Raw genomic sequence first — 21,659 nt, forward strand, 5'->3', positions numbered from 1 at the left:
AGATAAGTGTGATCGATTAACCAATTGCATAGAAGTTGAATCTGGAGTGCTCAGTTGGATCTCTCTATGTGGCATTAGCAGAGGAGTGTGACGTAACATTTCAGTCATGATCCCTGAAGCTCCTCGTCGTCCCCCCGCCTAATTAAAGCATTATGCTGCGGTGGAGCGGGAGCACGCACGCACACCTGGATCAAAACGAAAGATTATTAATTACGACTGGAATCTTCATCCATATTAATGCAGCAATCTGCCCCCGCGAGCAGTTTGCATAGAGGCGACGTGCCTTAATTCTTTGTGTGTTTAATTAATATACCTCTGCCCGTTTGTTATTTAACCACATATCTTTGATGCCTTTTTTTTATTTATTTTTGGTGGCGAGTGTGAATTATTTTTGTAGCTGCGCGTAAACATCTCAGCGCGTAGGATAAGTCCGTGACAGACGGCGGCGCAGTATCTCATTTCGATGTTTTGGAGACCATGAATCTGACAGCTTCACTGTTCCCCCCGTCCATCTTACAAACGGAAAGAGGGAGCGGGGTGTCACGAGTTAAGGCAACATTTCCCCTTATCTTCTCTGGCATGCTGATCAGATGCAGAGATATGGGCCCGACTGCCGTGGCTGCAGGAGAGCCGATCGCCGGTCCCTGTGCTACAAGCGCAGGATATAAGGAAGCAGACGCGTCATTGATCTCAGCTGACGAATCTGATTGCATTGTGCAGCCGTGTTCTCTCTGGAGCTGGTCTGAGGGGGTGTGTGTGTGGAGGGTTGGGGTGGGGGGGGTTACAGTGTCAGGACTCGGGGTCTCAGCTGAACCAGGCCTTCTGTACCTCAGCCAGCTTGTCTCTTCCCCGCCCCCCTCGGGCACCTGCCCTATGAGGACTGAGCGAGCGATCAAACCCCGCAGCACTACATCTCACACTCTCAAAAGGCTTGTCCATCTGCTGAGAGCCAATCAATGTTGCTTCTGTTGGTTAAAAAAACCCCTCAATTTCAGCAGAGAGAGAAAGAGTGCTATGAACAAATTCTCGCGTCCCTCCTATGCAATGCGCACTGTCAGTGATTTACTGAACGAATGCAAAAAAACCTGCAGTGTAATTTAAAGAAATGGAACCCTCATTCTCACTCAGATGGTGTGAAATACACACGTATACCACAGACAAGACTGCAGTGAGACACCAGTGGGAGTTACACATCAATGCCAGATATAAACATAAATACTGCATGTGGATTTTAAGTTAATTATTTACACTGTGTTCTTTGGCAATGTATCTATCCAGAGCGACATACTCTGTTCACAGCTTACTGATTTTATATAATATACATTTACACGGCTGGATACTCACAGCACTGAAGCAATACGTATCTAGTAAAAAGTAATTTTCCCTAGAGGACAAACCAACTTAGTTTCGAGTTTGAAATTCTCTAGCCATTCTATTATACTGTCATTATGATTCTGGTTTCCTTTTTGTCAAGTGCTTCAATTATCCATACAGGATGTAGTCCTTTCAATATTAATAAAAAACTTTTCATATTCAAGGAACCTGACTCAGCTTGAATCAAACTCAACCTTTTCAATTTCATATAATTAATGAAATGCATATGACCTTATAAGTTTTTTTTTTCATTTCAATCTAATTAAATCTAATTATTTGGGCTTATTTCTGGAAGAATGGCCATTGTGCTATCAAAAACCTCAGAGCCGATTGGACAAGATTCCTTTGTTTTGTTCTTCATTGGTCACAGAAAACTCCCAAACACGTCTCGTCTGGGAAGCATAAAGGCTATTTTTTTGCTTGGTTACTACTGTACCTGAAACAGTCTACCTCTAACAGATCTGATGAATAGCATCCTGTCAGTTTTGCCAACTGTTATAATTCCTTGTGGGAGGACGGTGAGTTTTATTGATGAATCACACAAGGTCAATTCATTAATTAATTATATTTCTCCACTTGTCCTGTGCATGTGTGTGTGCACATGCACTTGTGTGTGGAGAGAATGCATTATTGACCTGTGTAGCTGGAAGCATGTTTGGGGCGTGTGCGTCTGGGGATTCGAGAGAGAGAGAGAGAGAGAATAGCAGAAGTACAAGAAGAGTTTCTCAAGATCCCCTGAGCAGTCAAACTAAAATTGATTAGGGGAACCAACTTAATAAAATGTATAAGCTTTCTCACCTACCCATACCAATTTTTTCTTTTCATGATATTATCAAAGTTATTATAAGTTATTATAAGTTTGTGTAAACAAATTTTGAAAACTATTGTCTAAAAGAAAAATGAAACAAATAAAGGTGCAGTAGGGGTCCTGAGTTGTTTTATGAGCTTCTAAGTGGCCCGCGATCCATCTGTCTGAGCAGCCAGTGGGCAGCCACGCTGGCGGCGCTGCGGCGCATAATTAATCAGGCAAACGCAGCATTCGTCTCTGTGCGGTGACGCGTAATCAGCGTCCGAGGGCACAAATGCATCCTTCCTGACGGGATAATTACACCTGTAAACCAGCGGTCTGGAGTGTGGGCCGTCGAGAGGGGGACAGAGAGTGAGGGACTGTCCCAAAAGTACAATTCATCAAAGAGGAACATCGCCCCCCCCCTCCTCTCCCCTCCCCTCCCCTCCCCTCCCCCCCGACCCTGGACTGAGGTGCCGGGCTCTCCGCGGTTCATCGGAAGCGACGCGCGGCGAAACACAACGTTTTCTCTCCCCCCCGCTCCCCCGGCGCGGGAGCAGCGTCTGGTGATTTATTAAGCGTTGATGCCGCGCGTCTCCTGATCCCCCGACCTGAGCCCACAAGCTGTCCTGTGAGCCGACGAGCTCAGAGCAGGGGGGGGCGCTCTCTCGCGCCCGAAGCACGACCCCGCTGACCCTTCGGTAATATTACCGCACAGCCGCAGACTGGCAAGCGCCGCGCTGATCCGCCGAGGAAAGCAAAACCCAACTCCTGCCGGAGACGGCGTCGGAGACGCCTCCGTCTGACGGAACTCAGCGGGAAACGGTAAAGAGGACAGGATCGCGGACTCAACATGGAGGCTGCACGAGAGGGAGAATCCATCCCTTCCTTTTCACAAAGAGTGAGAAGAAGATTTGTTTAGCGCGGGCCACGGATCCTGTGACATTTAAAAGTCTTGAGGCTGTATTTTCAAAAACAGGAAAACGCATTAGAACGAAAGGAGCACAAAGGGCTCGCACTCTACCAGATAGCCAGTAAGATTACTTGTTATTTTTAATCTAACGTGAGAGTTCTGCATTGATTTGCCTGAGGAGACAAATGCTGGCACTAATGCATCACACACACAACATTTCAAGTGAGCGCACTGCGAGTGTACCTGGCACGTTATACAAGCTGGTTATAGGAAAATCGTTGCAGATGAGGCTGACACACCACGTGAGCCTTTGAAACCAGGGAAATCTGTGTCACTGTCTCAGGATACGGCTTTGATTCTTTTCCTACACGTGCCAGGCTGCCGTTTTCTCGCTGGCAAGCCCGAAGGCTCGGAGGTGCCGAAAATAACTGACTGCGGGACACATGCAACCTTCAACCTTTACAGCTCTTTCACCCGGATGTTCACTGCGTATGTGTTTGGACCAAATACCCTTTGTATTTGACTCTCAGGCTGTTTTTTGTTGTTGCAGGAAACAGCGGTTGGAAAAAAAATCTGTTTTTTTTTGTAGCAATGAACCACAGATACATTAAATCATCTAGATGCCTCATTCCATTCTCTGAGCTCACTATACAAGCCATTCCACATACTATAAAGATGAGCAAACCTGCACAGAATTGATCTGAAAGAACAAGTCTATTATGGAATTTTAACAGCAATTTTCCATTGATTGCCATAGCAGCCATAGGGTCAGTCGCACATGCGTTATCAGACACTGAATGCAATTGTGGCACACCTGTTCAATTTCATCCTTAGGCATCCAACATGCTACATGATCAATAGTGTATATACTGTAGCAGTTATACCGCTACACCATGGTTAAGCACGACAGAGTTGCTAATGCTACTAGAGCACTGCATGGAGGTTATAACACTCGCAAGCACACACACTGAAGCATCCCTCCACTTTACATTCACAGGCCCTTCGTCCATTTTCTCTGGACTGGTTTCTTTCTGTTCAAAATGCTAGCGTTACCTTCCACGGCTTTGTGCAAAACCCTCAAAGAACGAATACAAGTCGGTCTGTGGTGAGGCAAAAGTGGTTCTGACAGGGCTGACTTTGTGAATCTGACAGTAAGTGATGCCATTAACGGGCAAAGCGCTCTATTCACGCGCAGTTCTTTTCATATTTCTGAAGAGTAAATCGAACCCTGTCAGTTCAGATGACACGTCGCTGAATGGGCAGTTCACTGACGCACAACGCACGTCGGTTTGCACATTATAATAAAAACACTGCTCGCGGGCGAGCAAGCTGGCGGCCAAGCTTCTCTCGGCTGAGACCGGGTTGCGTTCACCAATGAAATTTTCATAAACAAAATGTTCCCCGTCTCAAATAGACCACCGCAAGCTTTTCAAGATGTCTCAGATTACTGGTTTGTTCCCCAATCAACCTTTGTTGTCAGCACTACTCTCCAAACTACCAGTAAACTGTCATTTCCACAAGCCTGTACACATCCATATCCCAAACACCTTGTGACACAAATAGTCCTTGTGCTAGTATCATAGCTCTGATTACGGCCTAGTGAACAGTGCTGCTTTCAGAAAGCAACAGTGGTGAACAGTAACAGAGCACTTGGTCATGATTAAGTTAATACATAACTGACAATGTTAATGCACTGTAACTGTAGTCCATTAAAAGTGTAAGATCCCACTGTAGCTAATGATTATGATCGCCGTTGCAATCCAGCGCTGCAATTGCATATCAGCCTCTACATGCTGCCGTAAGCGGAATTTTGACCTCTGTCTCAGGATTTAAAGCTAGCGAAAGAGAGGAAAAGAGGGGGATCTCTTTGTTCTGAAAAGGTAACAAGATATCAACCACAGAACACTAATGTATTAAGGGGGGAGAGATTATCAATAATAATAATAACAGTAATAATAAAGAGCACAGTCAGTGGTTGGTATTAAATTTTGCCGATGGTGGCTATAGTTCCAGGTCTGACCCCCTCAGAGTTATACTGCAAGGGGACCCCTGAAGTGCAGGCTCAGCATTTTTCCTGCCCTGTCCCTCCGTATCCACGGCCACATTCATCTTAAAACAGAAAAGGAAGGAGAGAAATTGCAGGCTTCGGTGATGTAGATTAATTGAGCAGCAGGTAATCACCTCTGTACCGTTCTGATAACTTCCAGTCCCATTGGGATTGCGATTGGGAAGGGGGGTGTGTGAGAGCCCTTCATCTGTCCTCGTTCATTACACAGATCACAGCTGGTAGGGGGACCTGGGGAAGGAGACCCCTCCCCCCCCTTGCACCCCATAACCCCCCCCCCCCCCCCCCCCATGGTGTTCCACCAGGGCCAGAAAACTTCACCGCCAGTACCAGACCCCCCCCCCCCCCGCCCCCTCAAAGACAGGAAAAATCAAAGTAAAAAGGAAACTAGACCGTCTCATTTCTGTTCATTATTTTCCTCTCAGTTGCTTCAAAACTGAGGGGAAAATAATCATGTGAAGAGCAGGAATTGGAGGCTTAATCTGCTCTCTCTGTGTCAAAACAATGAATGTCACACCAAAAAGCCAATTAAGGGCCGGGGGCCTGAGGCAGGAACAACTTGCGGTTGGGAGTCAGGATTGAAACAAGGAACTGATTCATCTGAGCTGCACCAAAGCCCTAATTGTCCCCTACATTTCCATTGCTGCTGAGTGGGGGGGGGGGGGGGGGGGGGGGGGGGGTCGGTTATCTTCACTGTAAAATCAACTCTGATGGTGTACTTTTAACTTCAATAGAGTTCACATCGTCCCTATTGGTGTTGATTCAACAGTGTCCGGGTTGCTTTAACACTTGTAATTTTGCGGTGCACTGATGTGGTTTTCTTCGCTGGAGATCACTGAACCCCCAAAGGACCACGCTGACCCCCGTGTAATTGAAGCGAGAGCTTTGCTGTTGCAGCGCCAATGTCGGCTAAAGCTAGATTTGTAATTGTTGTACTGCACCCACAGGAGTCAGGGTGGGGTTGGGTGGCCAGGGGAAGAAGAGGCGTTTGAACAGACAAACTTTTGGGGAATGTTTGGATGTCACACGCATTCCTAATTGTTTAAAATGAACAGAAAATTGGCTGTTCGAGACACCGAAATGACGTCTGAGACTTGAGCTCCGTGTCGTATCTGCCAATTTTAGTCATGACTAATAGCACGCCAGCCTTTGTAACTGCAGAAACCTTAAAATAAATAAGCCTGCAGTATCTGCAGGACCTCAATCACAGCCACTTCTGCATCACACTTTTAAAAAAAACAAAAACAAAATGAAAGAATAAAAACGCAATTCTCCACGCTGGCTTTGCGTCGCACAGCTGTTCATTAAAGAAGCAGCACAAAGGAAGGCTGTTTAGGCGAGGGGCCGAGGGGGCAAGCAGACTGCGGGGGGGGGGGGGGGGGGGGGGGGGGGGCGGTTCATACGCAGAGAATACAGAGCCAGGCGCACTGGAGAATGGCATGCTGGGATACTGTCATTCAGCCACGGGGGGAAATTACTCGGGAGCCTGCCAGTGGGGTCCGGGTCCCAGGTCAGGACCGAGCAGACACGGGGATGGGGACTCCTCTCCAAACCATACCGCTAATTAAAGCTCGTTCCGCACAACCTCTGGACCGCAGGCGCCATTTTAAAGCCTTTCCGCAGCGGCCCCTCTTCTCTCCTTTGTGTTAGCAGACGACATTTAATTACCGAAGGGAATTGGTTACACATCGGTCTGCCACTGCAGAGCCTTAATGTGCGAAACAAAATTGAAATGCATTTTAGATTAGTGAGGAAAATTTGCTGTTGGATATTTTGCGTGGAGCAGCTAATAAGCTGTAATTGTTAAAAAGCTGAGAAAATGCACGAGACACATCAAGAATTAGTCATTTTCAGTTTAAAAAAAAAGAACTTTTGTTTGCGTCTGGCATCGCGTGCGCATTATGCAGTGTGTGTGGGTGGGTGGATGGGTGGGGGGGTGTGCGAGTGTGGGTGTGTGGGTGTGTGGGTGTGTTTGTGTGTGTGTGTGTGTGTGTGTGCGCATGTGTGTGTGTGGGGGTTGGTGGGTGGGTGTGGGAGTGTGGGTGCATGGGTATGCTGGTGTACGTGTCTGTGTCTGTGTGTGTGTGTGTATACATACATCTTTTTTTAGTTTTTTAAATAATATATTTCTGTATTATGGATATATTTTCCTATTTTCCTATTTGGAAACATCAATTGTTTTGCCGCTTGAGTCTTCAATGTACCACCCACCAGCACACAATACTCCCACACACACACCACACACCAATGCACCCATATACCCACACTCGCACACACACCCCCACCCACACTCTCACACCCGCACACCCACCCACCCAGGCACACACACACACACACAGCACTCCAGCACCAGCTGCAGTGCTCATACAGCGCTAATGCACTAGCATGCGAGCCAGTTGCCATATCACACGCCATTGGCCACAGCACAGTGCTACAGGGGAGCTGGCGCCGGCTGTGGGGCAGATACGTCTCTCCCTGAGGAGGGCTGCTGGGATACAGACTCCTGCACTGGAGGACTGGGAGCAAATAAGGCTGGGATCCCTGGGCTAGCTGAGACCAGCCTTACAGCCAGCTGAACAAGCCCAGGTGTGCCCTGCCTTCACAGGCTGCCGGTCACAGTCGCTTAATGACATCACCGAGAGCCGAATCTGCGACTATGGGACCCAGCCTGCGCTCGTGACAAACAAATCTTCACGCGCTGAACCACGGGGGGAAACCAGCAGAGAACACATTTTAATACCCCAGAGAGTCCCTAAATGTATTCCACAGCTCCTGACTCGATGCGGTTTCTCGGTGCTTTAAGAAATAGAATGAAGGGGGAAATGGAATAACTGGTGCACAGATAACTTTTAAAATGTCCCTGGTTGTACTTTATTGACTATTGAGAAACATTAAAGCGAAATTACATTTTCGCGTTGCTATTTGTCATTGCATTACCATGACCTGACAGCTGCAGAGAAGAGAAGAGTGGTTTTATTCACAAAAGGAATAAGGTTTTCTTGTTTATGCTTGATAGCTATAGCGCACACTGTTTCTCAAACACAGGAAAAACCAGCATTGGCTCACCCGCACAGTTTGAACCCAGGAAAGAGTTTCTTTTGTCCCCACCTCCACACTGTCAGTTTTTAAAGTGTTAATATGTTAATCTGTGCCACAGTGTTGAAAGAACATTATACTGTACATTGTCAGAATACTGCACTGGACAATACTTTTTAGTGTTATCGAACCACCATGGTAGTGTAAAAAAAACACTGTAAAGGATTTAACGGTATTCTTGTGCGCATATGTTGACACTGGAGATTGGTATCATTCAGTTTGTTAACAACATTGTTTCATCGTTTTGGCAACACCATAGGATTTTAATTTACTGTATAACTATGTATATCATCAAATGCATATTCTTTCTAATGGCTTTCCAGTGGTTGATACTTTGCGTGCCACCAATGTAGAAATAGAAGAGTATGACGATTTGACTGATCAGTCATTATTTGCAGACATTAATGGACCCCATTAGTCATGTTCAATACTGTGGCATGAGTTTAACATTAACATGTACTTGTCTGGGCGGTACACGTGGGTTTCCTCTAGGTATCACGGTTCTTCCCACAGTCCAAAGACATGCAGGTAGGCTAATTGGAGACTCTAAATTGCCCATAGGTATGAGTGTGTGAGTGAATGGTGTGTGTGCCCTGCAATATACTGGCAGCCTGTCCAGGGTGTATTCCTGCCTCTCGCCCAATACACAATGGGATAGGCTCCAGCACCCCCCACGACCCTGCTCAGGATAAGCAGGTATAGATGATGGATGGATGGACGTACTTGTATGTAGCATGGTGACAAAAGCATGAGCCAGGCTGTAAATCAATGAACATATACATAATATACAAATATGCACATAAAAACGGCATATAAATAATGACATGCATTTATATCTTTAGGAAATGCACATAAAAAAATATCTGTTTTCATATGGCAATAGCGAACAATAAAATGTATGGTGTTTTATAAAACAAAATCAGCTTTTTGGTGTTTTCTATTTTCTACCTTCTTGAAGCCACTGGCTTTCAAGCAGAGAGTGTCATCACATTATAGGGGTTTGATAACAATTCACCAATACCCGGTAACATACCCATACCCATAACATATGGCCAATTAGCAGATCAGACTGTCATTACAGCACTTATTCTACACACTTTTCCGTAACATAGAGACTTATACATCTGGGACATGGTCTGCAGGTGACGGCGCAGCCCCTGGAGCCCGAGGTTTTCACTCCCCGTGCAGGGAAAGCACTGCGAGTCAGGCTGAACGAGCCGGGAAACACGCGGGCCGAACAGTCTGCTCCCCTGTGCAGGAGCGCTCGAGCGCGACGGAGGAAGCCTCATTTACAACCTAAAGCACGGCCGGAGAGCTAGCAGCCGGGGAATCTGACCCGCAATAAGCTCGGCAAACAGAGCGACGGTAACACTAAATCAGTGCGCGGACCTTCTCTTCAGCCTTCTCTCCTTTTTTCTGCCTGACGCTCAGTCTCTGAGAAGATGTTAGAAGCGACTGTGCGGCGTTTGTCAGGCGAACCGCAGGACACACGCTGGCCTCCAGGTAAGTCAGCGCTACAATGAGACGTACCGCCAAACCTCTGCCCCCCGGCTGTCAGACCCAACCTCTCTCACACCCCCCCCCCCATCCCCATCCCCCCACCCCCCCGCCTCCCACCTCTGTTACAGGGTTCTGGGGGGTCTCAACACTGGAGACTTCTGTCAAGATCAGGTAGGAATGATACTGAGCTTGCACACAATGAGCAAGGGTAAAGGGCGGGCATGCGTGCGTGTGTGTGTGTGTGTGAGTGTGTGTGTGCGTGTGTGTGTGTGTGTGTGTGTGTGTGTGTGTGTGAGTGTGTGTGTGTGTGAGTGTGCGTGTGTGTGTGTGTGTGTGTGTGTGTATACAGGCGCAGGCCATTGCATTTGTATGGGTGAACCACACAGCCATGTGATTATGTGCTGGTATGTGTGTGTGTGTGTGTGTGTGTGTGTTGCGCAAGTGCACAGATGCATGCCATTGTATTTGTATGGGTGAACCACACAGCCATGTGATTACGTGCTGGTATGTGTGTGTGTGTGTGTGTGTGCGCGCGCGCGTGTGTGTATGTGTATGCAGACATACATTGTGAAGCCGCTCTTGGCTAATGACCGTTGTGTGCTGAATAAAAAACAGTACATAAGGAGCATTAATCATGGCTCTCTGTGAACTACAGCAGTTTCCAGTTCCACGGTTCCTTCCAGGACTCCTGCTATTTCAGTATCAGACAAACGAGCGATGAACTCTTCCTGAACCCAGGGCAGTGAAACACAAGTCAGGGGAAGGGCTCAACCACAGACGTGTTACTGCTAAATTAATTTCCTTGAAAATGAACCAGTGCAAAGAGGTCTTGAGGAAACAAAATACTCTCGCCTTTGCAGTCTTGACATAAAACAATAAGCTTTACCCACCACTGCCAAGAACACTGGGTTCAATAACACCTATTAGCATGGTAATGAGCGTCGTATTGGAATAAATGAGGGAAAAAGTTGATTGTCATTAGCAACTAATATCTCGACACGAGCAGACTGCGCATAGCGCTGAGATTGCTTTCACAAAGATGCAAAATAAAGACTGGAAAGCACCATAAGTGGGGTCCCTGGGATTTGAAAGAAATTAATTACCTTGCAGCAATGAAGCCTCTGCTTGGCTTCCCAGCATGAATCATTGTGGATGTTTCCCCTCCCTAGATTTAAAGTCATACCAAACATGGGCTCCCAGTAGTGGTTTTAATTCAGAGTTGGATTTTATCAGCTTGAAGAGTATGTTTTTTCAGAATGTCAGGGTGCTAGAACTCTTTCTGGTGCTAGTTGCTTTCAATTACCCATAGTGATTGTTACATCAGCATTAGAATGCTCAGTTAAGAACATTCCAATCAATCAGCATTAGAATGTTCAGTTCGGAACATTCCAATCACATATTTATAACAATGGGCTAGTAAACCCACTTTGGGGGGGGACTTTGTTTCAGACCAAAGAGGCTTGAACATTTGAGGATGCTGTAGTCCTCGTGTGTTCTCCTGCAGGTCTGCCAGTCTCTCCGCTCCCTGCTGCTCCAGACCAGCTTTCTCCACTCCCCAGCGCTCCTCCCGCCCACATCCTGACAACCTCGTCCACCCACTCCCAAAAAAGCACTACACCTGCAGAGGGCTCCCTGGTGGGGAAGGAAAGATCAGAATCTATCTTTAGCTTACACTGATCCTCCTGGTGTCAAAAGCGCGTGCCAATCAGTGGCTGCCTGCTACAAGCGGGACTGGCAGCACAGTCAAGCACTGCCATTTCCTTCTTTTAATCAGGGAGCTCTTCACTAATCAAAATATAACGTGATAAGTAGTGAACTGATTTAAACAGCCATACACAGCATTACACATTCCTGTGCTGACAGCGCCTGGACTGCTACTGTGAAAATAACACAGTCCCACGGAAAGTGCTTGGTAGAATGAGCCAACAATTTCTTCAAACATGAGCACACGCTATGTGCTTTCTACGTGCTTGGCAAGCCAGCAAAACATGTTCACTGGGCTCACTGTCAGCTTTTTAAACTGGTTTATATCATTGCTAGAGACAGAAATATTTAGCATGATAAATAGTCAGATTAGGCATTGCACATCTTCCAGGGAATAACCTATAAGTGTCTTTTAAGCACAGCCAGTGCAGTACAGTAGTTCCAGCTCATGCAGGAGCTGTCCAGTGCTGAAACACAGAGGAAGAAGAACAATGCACTGGGAACAGGCCTCCTTTTAAAGACAGAGAGCTCAGAACTTTATAGACACATTTATGGGAATTGGTGGACTAATTACATATCTTTGTCTAATCTGGGTCTGACTTTACAATGGTAGAACTATTGTAAAGACAGAGAGCTTTGGACTATATAGACACATTTATGAGAAATGGTGGACTAATTACGTATCTTTATCTAATCTGGGTCTGACTTTACAATGGTAGAACCATTTTAATTAAGCCAGTGCACTCATAACTCCCAGAGCACTGAAAGTACTATAATACTAAAAATACAAATAAAGAAAACATCAGACCAAAATTCTCACAAGCAGCAAAAACACAACAGCATTTTTCACAACAAAGCTGAAGTTAACACTTTGTGCCCCCCAGTGCCACAAAGCACCTCATAAAATGGATGCCAGATGTCATTATTTATTTACGCGTTTTAATGGGGGACACAGATAGGGCCTGTTTTGAATAATGCATTCCTGATATGTCATGCGATTAATATTCAGAAGGCGCGAGACGAGCAGTCTGGTAATCCCTGGCCGGGGCTGCACAGGTTGCGCAGGCTGCCGCGGCGGCTTTGCCCGTGCGGCGGCGCATCTGTGCGGTCTCTGCAGCCGGCCAGCGCTGCGGTTAGTCAGCGGCGGGTCAACCCGCCGCCCGCTCAGCGGACTCAGCGTTTCCCCTCTTCCTCCTGCAGCCGCTCCGCATTACTAGCGGCTGTAAAACACCCCTCTCCAGCAGCTGTAAGACACCCCTCTCCAGCGGCTGTAAGACACCCCTCTCCAGCGGCTGTAAGACACCCCTCTCCAGCGGCTGTAAGACACCCCTCTCCAGCGGCTGTAAGACACCCCTCTCCAGCAGCTGTAAGACACCCCTCTCCAGCGGCTATAAGACACCCCTCTCCAGCGGCTATAAGACACCCCTCTCCAGCGGCTGTAAGACACCCCTCTCCGGCAGCTATAAGACACCCCTCTCCAGTGGCTGTAAGACACCCCTCTCCAGCCGCTATAAGACACCCCTCTCCAGCGGCTGTAAGACACCCCTCTCCAGCAGCTATAAGACACCCCTCTCCAGCGGCTGTAAGACACCCCTCTCCAGCAGCTGTAAGACACCCCTCTCCAGCAGCTGTAAGACACCCCTCTCCAGCGGCTATAAGACACCCCTCTCCAGCGGCTATAAGACACCCCTCTCCAGCAGCTATAAGACACCCCTCTCCAGCGGCTATAAGACACCCCTCTCCAGCGGCTATAAGACACCCCTCTCCAGCGGCTGTAAGACACCCCTCTCCAGCGGCTGTTCATTGGGGCTGATTTGAATCTGCTGGGGCGTCGAGCCCTGGGACCCTGGGAGCAAACCTCAGATTTTAAAGCCGCGCGCGCGACACAGAGACGGTTTTTTCAGGACCGGGTACGCTCTTGGCCGCCTCTTTGGAAAAAGTTTTTTTTTTTTTTGAAGTCTCGGTCCCAATGCCAACTCCTCCGTCTCAGCTGCTCTCTGGTGACGGACACGGCGTTTAAATGAGAACAGCGGCGTGCGCCGATACGCGTCCTTCAGAGGGGAACAGATACGCTGGCGGTGCCACTCACACAGCCAGGACTCAATGGGACAGTCTGCGGGCCTGGACACAATGGGCATGAAATGAAAGGGGATATGAGCTCCGGGTGAATGCAGTAACAGGATTAGGATTTATCAGCTTTGTCTATGAGCGTTCCACGGGTGCCGGGGAGCGCTGATGTCACACACGGGTCACCAAGGGAGCAGCCAATGATTTGGCAGGTGCTCACACGACTATTTAACCAGCAGAAGGAGAAGAAAAATGGTTCAGATGAGTAATGAATTATGCAGCTGCTCAGGTGTTTTGATCTCCTCCATGTCAATCAGCTGCCTTTAGGAAAGCCAACCCTCCGCCCTCCCACCCCCAAATTCATCCGCTTGTCATAGCACAGGGTATGCACACAGACACACAGACACTTTGTCCAACCATTTTGTAAACACAACCTCAAATCCCTGATAAATTTCCCAAGGGCCCATCTTGCATCTACACATCCGCCCACAATTCCAATTTTCTTATTCTGATGTTATGTGGAATATATATACACATATATATGTACACACACACTTATCCAGCCCAGGAGCCTGAATTGGTCTTTTTGACAGATAACAAATCCTTTTGAAGAATAACAGCCACAAGCTTTTTGACATGCTTTTTAAAACCAGTTCTCAGAGGACGATTGATTCCTGAGTTTTCTGATAGATATGTTTGACAGTGTGTCACCACAGATTAAGCCTTGGTTCCTCAATCGCTGACTGATTGCTGTCAAGTCAGGATGACTTGCAGTGCATAACGCTGGTGTGCTTATCATGCCCCCTGTGCTGTCCATATGATTTCCTTTTCATCTACAAGCTAAATAAGAGGTCCTGATATTGTGGCTTTTGTTTCTGTGCGCACGCATTTGCAAAATGTATCTATATTGGCTTGCAAGAGTCAAATTACACTCGTGGCTTGGGACAGAGAAGAGACCGCACCGTTTCTCCGTGTCTTCTGATATGCAACAATCACATTCCTGCAAACCCAACTCAACACGCCGCTTCAGACAACACCAAACACTTCCGTGGGCGGACTATGTTTAATGCATGCTTCTACAAGTATCATGCCAATGTAATATTAAGAACTCGCGAATAATTAAAAGGCCACCAGATATTCCTCGCCCACGGTCTAATGCGCCTCTTAGGTGGAACAGGCTACTGTGGGCGAGCTAAGCTATGTTAAAGATATGTCGCAGAAATAGAAGTGCTTAACTACCCTGTTACTAGAGGATAACGGTTCTTAAAATAGGGTAAATAAATAATAGGCAGTGTACCAGCAAAAATCTTAAACATGACTTTTAGTTTGTAGTAAACGTGAGTTTTTTCATTAAAGTCAAACCCACATGAACTCATGTTAACTGAGGTCCAGCATCAATAAGCATCCTCGCAGTCAACACATCTGCCGAAATCCCGGCACAAAACAATGGTGCATAGACTACTATTCACAAGAGAATTAACAAACAATCTTCATTGAAAATTAAGCAACTCGCACTAACGCATCGATAAAAATAATGTTCGATTTCAAATCGTTTGAAACATCTCTGTTTTTGTTCATATATATAGGCTACGCTTCTTTTGACAAGAGAACAGTAAATGACGATGAAACCCACAATTTAAAAGATGACACATGGTTATAAAACAGAAGCATAACGTGTTAAACATAACATGCACTATTTTTTTCGTACCTTTGGGGCTAAGGTAGCCTAAGCCGCGTCGACGTCAGCGAAGTCTTCAGGAATTTGGAGCGGTCTTAGTAAACGGTTGTTCTTGTTCAGTGCAGGTGTACCGTTACTGCCCGCTGGTAATCTGAACCATCTGAGGACGAGTTGATTGCGAGACAGCAGTTTCTTCCGCAAAAAACTAAATTAATTTAAGAGTAAAAAGTAACGTTTAGTACACCATCAAATTAATTTAAATATGTGAAATCTCTCTTGGCAGGAGAGAGGGGTATGAATCTTAGGATCTTCTCATGCAACGGACAGAGAGCGAAGACGCGAGAACAGCGACGCTCACTTCCCTTGCAGCAAAGCGCTACTGAACAAAAGAGCGCTGACAAGCCTCTGCAGAATCCTCTATTCGAATCGGCGGGGACCGGAGAGGAAGGAAAATGGGGCTAGGGTAGGCTGGATGCAAATAAGGAGGGGTTGGGGGGCGTTATCACAAAAAAACGAGCCTTTCTCTCTCCAGCTAATCCGGCGTTGAAATCGATTCGATTAATTTGGGTATTTAAATAGGGTTTAGCATTGCGATCAGGCAGTTCTATGCATTATTTACTACACCCTAACTTTATGCTGGGGTAGCACAAAAAAGTTTTAAATGCATTAATTGCTGAAGCTTTTGTCGGCGTATATATGGAATTATCAAATTCAACTACGCCTTTAATTCATGTTACACAGTATTAGCTGCACAGTTCTCCAGGGTTGTCTTTGGCTTGACAAAATGCATTGACTTGAATGACACTTAGAGTACACTGGAATTAGTCAACACGTTGTCTGTTCAATACCTTTTAAAATAAGTCATTATGACTTTTGTCTAAGGGTACAAACGTTACATGCCGAATCATACAAAATACGCACCACCAAGAGAAGATTAAAACTATAATTGTGCTGGAACATCATACATCGTAAAATATTTATTAAACGGAGGACCTATACATTTGCTGATAACCTGAACATTCAACCAATTATAATAATTGTGAAAATACTTACAGTTATTCGTCTAGCCTATTTAAACAAAGATATCGGAATTCATTTCATTGGTTTTGAGCCAGATTAATGTCGTGGCTTCCAACCCGACTGCGTCTGGTCTAGTTGCGGTTAAAAAAATCATTAGAATTGATCCTTCATAAAAGACAGTTCCAAAGAGCCTCGCGGCCCATATCGCTTTGCTGCACCAAGAATAATTACCCCCCGAGAGACACGAGTTCTTCTGTTGATGGGGATTATTGTGGCCTACTAATTTGCATTTCGACACATCTTTTCATGTTTTCTTATTTGAATCTATTTAAACGTCTTTTTTATATATCTAATTGCCCGTTTCCGATCTCATTGGGTTAATTCCTTTGATGAAAACTGTACTTCTACTTTTAACAGGTTCAAAATAAATGGCAGATACTTCTGCAGATATCTATAAGTCAGTCAGAACAGAGTAGCCTAATTGTATCCAGCTCCAAGCAATGGTTAAAGAAAAACTATTTGTCCATGGTGCTATGCGACTATTGCCTTTTGGGTGCACAGCCAACGTCACCTTGGGGTACTACAAAACACAAAAATAATTATACTTTGGGCCATGGCAGTAATGGAACAGTACTGAGCTTGCATTGTGCTGAATGTATTGCTCCTTTATGTACACTTCTCTGCGCCACAAAGCAATCTGGCAGGTCTAGTGTAAAACCAGTGCAGTGTGAGTGACCTGGGCCTACAATTTCTTGCATTACCTTGTATACAAGACACATCCATCCATCCATTATGTATACCCGCTTATCCTGGTACAGGGTCGCGGAGGGTGCTGGAGCCTATCCCAGCATGCATTGGGCGAGAGGCAGGATTACACGCTGGGCAGGCCGCCAATCTATCGCAGGGCACACACACCATTCACACACTCATACCCACGAGCAATTTAAAGTTTCCAATTAGCCTGGCCTCTTTGGACCGTGGGAGGAAGCCGAAGTACCTGAAAGAAACCCACACGAACACAGGGAGACCACGCAAACTCCACACAGAAAGGCCCAGGCCAGGGTTCGAACCCAGGACCCTCTTGCTGTGCCATAGCGCCCATACAAGACACAAAGGGAGATATTTTCATACCAGTTTTTGGACAAATGTTTTGTTTTTTTTTCCCCATAGGATTTGTTTTGCCATATCTGTGCCATATGTGTGCACATGTACTTCCTGTGGTGACACGGGCCAGCAGTGACCAAACCCACATTTGAACACAGGTCAGCAGAAACACAAAAGGCATCCATCTTCATTTGTGCCACAACATGGAGTTTCTTGGGCTTTCTCAGCCGTGCTCTGGATTTTATTAGTTCAGGCGCGGGTATGATGGATGCCCCGGCTCCAGGTTTATAGGATTCGGCGTGCGCTCTCCAAACAGTGGAGAGGAGATCACTTTACGCCAACAACTGGGTCAAGAAACCACTTCAGAAAATCGTCGCAGCAACACTCAGGTGAACGTGTTAACTGCAAGGGTGAAGTCTAGCCAAAGAAGATATGTTCAGCTAAGTAAGAGAGTAACCACAAAAAATATTTTCAAAATACTTTTTTAGAAGTAGGATAACAAGAAATGTATATAGTGTTCTGGTACTGCACGATACAAATGAAGTGTCAGACACAACAGCACAACTCCTTTAAGCTCCTGACAAGTAGAATGATACGTGATACTGCAGAACGGGGATGTCGGGCTTGTTTTCAAGACCTAAATCCATTTCTGATCGAAAGGAAACCAAGGAAACCAGCAGGCACTCTGGCCCTCCAGGACCCGAGTTTCACATCACTGCTGTAGCAGCTCACGGAACAATCCAAACGGGGCTCAGCAGCTGAAAACAGCCACGCATCTTTTAAAGGTGCACCTCGTTAAAAAGAAAAGGTAACAAAAAGAAAAAAACATTCATCCGAGTTTCTATGCCATCCAACGGAGAGAGGAAAAAGATGAATGATCATCAAACCTTGACTTTTTAAAAATTTTTATATAGCAGCTTTCCGTGGCAGATAGGCAAATGCAGCCTTTGGGAGCGTAGCGGGGACTAAGGTTCTGCCGTAAAGCATTAGCAAGTTAAAGGCGTGATCTGGCCCGCCCCCGCGTACGCCATCGCCGTGCTCAAGGCCCCCTTTCTACTTCAGAGCCCGGCACACGAACCTACTCCCCCACTGCCTTTGAACCGAAAACGCTCCGCCGCCCTCAGTCGGGGGGCTTATCAGATCGCTTCACAGCCAGCTACTTCAGACGGCGAGTCAGCGTGACGCGGACCGGCAGACACTCGAGATGCGCGTACAGATCACGCGCCCCTCTCTCCGCCGGCGCGCTATCGGGGGGCCCCGCGCTCGCGGCGTTAATTCGCGACGCACTTAACGCGCCGACGCGGCAGGGCGGGCAGCGCCGCCACATTAAGCATGCGGGCCGGCGCGACGGAACGCGGTGAGCGCTCATAAGCGCTTCCGTCCGGCGCAGCGCTCTCCGCCGCGGGTCCACGGAGCGCCGCCTCGCATGCGTAACGAGCAGGTGAATGGTAATTAATGACAGCTTAATTAAACAGGAAGCAAGCTGCAGGCTGCTCTGAGGAGGACGTCACCCCCCCCCCCCCCCCCCCCCCCCCCCCAGAAAAAACTGGCAGGAAATACAGCCCGAAGAAATGGCCTCGACACTGCGGCACTTTCCTCAAATGGTTCTTTGAGGAAATTATAGGGCAGACATAGTGCACACGTGCGGTATTTATAGTTATATTTAAAGGGCTCTTGTAAGTGTGTGTTCTTGTTAGGGCCATAAATAAACACTAGGGCCACACAGGCGCAGAACAGATAGTTGTAAGTTAAGAACAGGGAGTAAGTTATTTACTCGTTGTGTTCTATGGCTTGCAGATCTTCCAATCACTTACCAAGAACGCTACAGGGGCGAGATAACCCTTCTGAGTCGGGCCGGCTGAGGAATAAAACAAACGGAGAGAGAGACAGCACTCATTGATTCAGGATGACAGCAAGGTTTTCCACTGAGGAAACTGCCATGAAACACAACCACTTAAATTTGGTTGTGCCCTTCAGTCAAAATATCTGCGCTCTTCTTAACTATAAACATGGCACTTTGTGAAAAGATACGCTGATGGATCTCAAAGCGAGAATATAAAATATCCCAGAGGAGAGAAAAATGAGTCTATAATTCTGCGAAGAAAAGTGCACAACAGCCGTATTTCACATAAGTTAGCAAATTTACACCAGGGGCGTCGGCTTGCATGCACTAACTGAAAATACATAGTGATCTTCGCATACAAAATATTGTTTGTTAAACATGCAGGAAATATTATTATGATTAACGCATTATGTAAATATTATTATGACTAACTCACCAATCTTCCTGCCAAAATACGAACATGTTCTAAGACTTTCAGTAGCACTAAAGTTTGTTCGCATATTGAAATAAGCTGCTGTCGGCATCTGCAGACTAATTTTCTGTATACGTTTTCATTAACACTGTACTTAGCGCTGAGATCATTAAATGTTAAATAATTACAAATTTGTTCTTGAGAAGCAACAACTTCCCAAATGTTTTCCATTTCACCACATAACCAAGAGAGTTCTTGATTTAAATAAAATCAAATGAATCAAATAAATCATTCATTCATAAATCATAGACATGATGTCATCTTCAGATTGTGAGGGGAAAAAAAAACTAGGCAAAACAGTACGTAGGAACATGTTTTCAAATCATCACAGAAATTATCATACACAAATACAGTAGGTCAGTGTTATTCAAAAGTGTTATTTTCAGTTTGTGTGTATGTGTGCATGTATGTATGTGTCTCTGTGTCTGTGTATGTGCGTGCATGTGTGTATGTGTCTCTGTGTCTGTGTGTGTGCGTGCATGTGTGTATGTGTGTCTGTGTGTGTGCGTGCATGTGTGTATGTGTCTCTGTGTCTGTGTGTGTGCGTGCATGTGTGTATGTGTCTCTGTGTCTGTGTGTGTGCGTGCATGTGTACATGTGTCTCTGTGTCTGTGTGTGTCTCTGTGTCTGTGTGTGTGCGTGCATGTGTGCATGTGTCTCTGTGTCTGTGTGTGTGCGTGCATGTGTGTATGTGTCTCTGTGTCTGTGTGTGTGCGTGCATGTGTGTATGTGTCTCAGTGTCTGTGTGTGTGCGTGCATGTGTGTATGTGTGTCTGTGTGTGTGCGTGTATGTGTGTATGTGTCTCTGTGTCTGTGTGTGTGCGTGCATGTGTGTATGTGTCTCTGTGTCTGTGTGTGTGCGTGCATGTGTGTATGTGCACGCGTGAGTCCATGCGTGTAAGCGTGCGTAAGCATGGTCTTAGAGACGGGGGGGAAGTGCTGAGAGGATTCCCCTGATTGATTGGGATCCATAAATTTCCCTCTAATCCGTTTATCCAGGGACTCGCGGGGGTTCGAGCCGTGGCTGAGAGCGGGGCGCTGGGATTTAGGGGATCCTCCCCCTGCTGCTCCCCCCCCCGTCTCCCCCGCCCACCCCACAGCAGCAGGGAACCTGGCACCGGGCCAGCCCCAACTCTTCATTCACACAGAAACAACTGACACGGGCACTTAAGGGCAATCAACACGACAATCTGGCGATCGTGCGCCATTACCGTGGATACGGGGGGCAGGCGGGGGGGGGGGGGGGGGGTCTGCAGTAGAGGGAATGGAAGAGAAGACAAAAAATGAAGCGAGGATGATTATGGTCATTTGGCCTGCACCGCCACCAAGGGGGACGCGAAGAGCCAAAAGAAACAGAACAAGAGGCGAACCGAAACGAAATGAACTCCGCAGGAGAGGGGCGGAGTCTATGCACCATCGATGAAGGCGAAGCACGGTATTAAGGCAGGGGTCTGCAGGTCAGTAACGTACACTCTCTGCAGGTCAGTAACGTACACTCTCTGCAGGTCAGTAAGGTACACTCTCTGCAGGTCAGTAACGTACACTCTCTGCAGGTCAGTAACGTACACTCTCTTCAGGTCAGTAACGTACACTCTCTTCAGGTCAGTAACGTACACTCTCTGCAGGTCAGTAACGTACACTCTCTTCAGGTCAGTAAGGTACACTCTCTTCAGGTCAGTAACGTACACTCTCTTCAGGTCAGTAACGTACACTCTCTGCAGGTCAGTAACGTACACTCTCTTCAGGTCAGTAAGGTACACTCTCTTCAGGTCAGTAACGTACACTCTCTTCAGGTCAGTAACGTACACTCTCTGCAGGTCAGTAACGTACACTCTCTTCAGGTCAGTAACGTACACTCTCTGCAGGTCAGTAACGTACACTCTCTGCAGGTCAGTAAGGTACACTCTCTGCAGGTCAGTAACGTACACTCTCTGCAGGTCAGTAACGTACACTCTCTGCAGGTCAGTAACGTACACTCTCTTCAGGTCAGTAAGGTACACTCTCTTCAGGTCAGTAACGTACACTCTCTGCAGGTC

At 46.8% G+C, this 21,659-nt stretch overlaps 1 protein-coding gene across 1 annotated transcript in view; it reads right to left on the reverse strand.

Annotated features, from left to right (window-relative positions):
- The window catches only part of ncanb (neurocan b), a 108,404-nt gene extending 92,795 nt beyond the window's left edge, over positions 1-15,609 (reverse strand). Inside the window, exon 1 of the mRNA XM_035416146.1 lies at positions 15,215-15,609. The gene's annotated coding sequence lies outside the window, so the exon portion shown is untranslated. The remainder of the gene's footprint in view (positions 1-15,214) is intronic.
- Between the last annotated feature and the right edge of the window lie 6,050 nt (positions 15,610-21,659).

This window comes from Anguilla anguilla, chromosome 4 (assembly GCF_013347855.1).
Source record: "Anguilla anguilla isolate fAngAng1 chromosome 4, fAngAng1.pri, whole genome shotgun sequence".
Classification (NCBI taxonomy): domain Eukaryota; kingdom Metazoa; phylum Chordata; class Actinopteri; order Anguilliformes; family Anguillidae; genus Anguilla; species Anguilla anguilla.